The sequence below is a fragment of the Oncorhynchus tshawytscha genome, linkage group LG29 (genome assembly GCF_018296145.1).
Source record: "Oncorhynchus tshawytscha isolate Ot180627B linkage group LG29, Otsh_v2.0, whole genome shotgun sequence".
In the NCBI taxonomy this organism is placed as follows: Eukaryota; Metazoa; Chordata; class Actinopteri; order Salmoniformes; family Salmonidae; genus Oncorhynchus; species Oncorhynchus tshawytscha.
Window position 1 is genome coordinate 25,204,391 of NC_056457.1, and position 2,896 is coordinate 25,207,286.

Sequence of the window (2,896 nt, forward strand, 5' to 3'; positions counted from 1 at the left end):
GGCAAAGATTAGTGCACTGTGAAATATTTACAGAGTGGATATGGACTTTCCTCCCTAGACAAATGACCCCTCCCCCATTGTTTTTTTTTTTTTTTTTTTTTAATTTTACCTTTATTTAACCAGGTAGGCAAGTTGAGAACAAGTTCTCATTTTCAATTGCGACCTGGCCAAGATAAAGCAAAGCAGTTCGACAGATACAACGACACAGAGTTACACATGGAGTAAAACAAACATACAGTCAATAATACAGTATAAACAAGTCTATATACAATGTGAGCAAATGAGGTGAGAAGGGAGGTAAAGGCAAAAAAGGCCATGGTGGCAAAGTAAATACAATATAGCAAGTAAAACACTGGAATGGTAGTTTTGCAATGGAAGAATGTGCAAAGTAGAAATAAAAATAATGGGGTGCAAAGGAGTAAAATAAATAAATAAATAAAAATTAAATACAGTTGGGAAAGAGGTAGTTGTTTGGGCTAAATTATAGGTGGGCTATGTACAGGAGCAGTAATCTGTGAGCTGCTCTGACAGTTGGTGCTTAAAGCTAGTGAGGGAGATAAGTGTTTCCAGTTTCAGAGATTTTTGTAGTTCGTTCCAGTCATTGGCAGCAGAGAACTGGAAGGAGAGGCGGCCAAAGAAAGAATTGGTTTTGGGGGTGACTAGAGAGATATACCTGCTGGAGCGTGTGCTACAGGTGGGAGATGCTATGGTGACCAGCGAGCTGAGATAAGGGGGGACTTTACCTAGCAGGGTCTTGTAGATGACATGGAGCCAGTGGGTTTGGCGACGAGTATGAAGCGAGGGCCAGCCAACGAGAGCGTACAGGTCGCAATGGTGGGTAGTATATGGGGCTTTGGTGACAAAACGGATTGCACTGTGATAGACTGCATCCAATTTGTTGAGTAGGGTATTGGAGGATATTTTGTAAATGACATCGCCAAAGTCGAGGATTGGTAGGATGGTCAGTTTTACAAGGGTATGTTTGGCAGCATGAGTGAAGGATGCTTTGTTGCAAAATAGGAAGCCAATTCTAGATTTAACTTTGGATTGGAGATGTTTGATATGGGTCTGGAAGTGGACTGGGAGATGTTTCGTATTGCGTCAGATAACAATATTGACGAATACGCTGATTCGGTGTGTGAGTTCATTAGAATGTGCGTTGAAGATGTCGTTCCCATAGCAACGATTAAAACATTCCCTAACCAGAAACCGTGGATTGATGGCAGCATTCGCGTGAAACTGAAAGCGCGAACCACTGCTTTTAATCAGGGCAAGGTGTCTGGTAACATGACCGAACACAAACAGTGCAGCTATTCCCTCCGCAAGGCTATCAAACAAGCTAAGCGTCAGTACAGAGACAAAGTAGAATCTCAATTCAACGGCTCAGACACAAGAGGCATGTGGCAGGGTCTACAGTCAATCATGGACTACAGGAAGAAATCCAGCCCAGTCACGGACCAGGATGTCTTGCTCCCAGGCAGACTAAATAACTTTTTTGCCCGCTTTGAGGACAATACAGTGCCACTGACACGGCCTGCAACGAAAACATGCGGTCTCTCCTTCACTGCAGCCGAGGTGAGTAAGACATTTAAACGTGTTAACCCTCGCAAGGCTGCAAGCCCAGACAGCATCCCCAGCCGCGCCCTCAGAGCATGCGCAGACCAGCTGGCCGGTGTGTTTACGGACATATTCAATCAATCCCTATACCAGTCTGCTGTTCCCACATGCTTCAAGAGGGCCACCATTGTTCCTGTTCCCAAGAAAGCTAAGGTAACTGAGCTAAACGACTACGGCCCCGTAGCACTCACTTCCGTCATCATGAAGTGCTTTGAGAGACTAGTCAAGGACCATATCACCTCCACCCTACCTGACACCCTAGACCCACTCCAATTTGCATACCGCCCAAATAGGTCCACAGACGATGCAATCTCAACCACACTGCACACTGCCCTAACCCATCTGGACAAGAGGAATACCTATGTGAGAATGCTGTTCATCGACTACAGCTCGGCATTCAACACCATAGTACCCTCCAAGCTCGTCATCAAGCTCGAGACCCTGGGTCTCGACCCCGCCCTGTGCAACTGGGTACTGGACTTCCTGACGGGCCGCCCCCAGGTGGTGAGGGTAGGCAACAACATCTCCTCCCCGCTGATCCTCAACACTGGGGCCCCACAAGGGTGCGTTCTGAGCCCTCTCCTGTACTCCCTGTTCACCCACGACTGCGTGGCCACGCACGCCTCCAACTCAATCATCAAGTTTGCGGACGACACAACAGTGGTAGGCTTGATTACCAACAACGACGAGACGGCCTACAGGGAGGAGGTGAGGGCCCTCGGAGTGTGGTGTCAGGAAAATAACCTCACACTCAACGTCAACAAAACTAAGGAGATGATTGTGGACTTCAGGAAACAGCAGAGGGAACACCCCCTATCCACATCGATGGAACAGTAGTGGAGAGGGTAGCAAGTTTTAAGTTCCTCGGCATACACATCACAGACAAACTGAATTGGTCCACTCACACAGACAGCATCGTGAAGAAGGCGCAGCAGCGCCTCTTCAACCTCAGGAGGCTGAAGAAATTCGGCTTGTCACCAAAAGCACTCATAAACTTCTACAGATGCACAATCGAGAGCATCCTGGCGGGCTGTATCACCGCCTGGTACGGCAACTGCTCCGCCCTCAACCGTAAGGCTCTCCAGAGGGTAGTGAGGTCTGCACAACGCATCACCGGGGGCAAACTACCTGCCCTCCAGGACACCTACATCACCCGATGTTACAGGAAGGTCATAAAGATCATCAAGTACATCAACCACCCGAGCCACTCCTGTTCACCCCGCTATCATCCAGAAGGCGAGGTCAGTAGAGGTGCATCAAAGCTGGGACCGAGAGACTG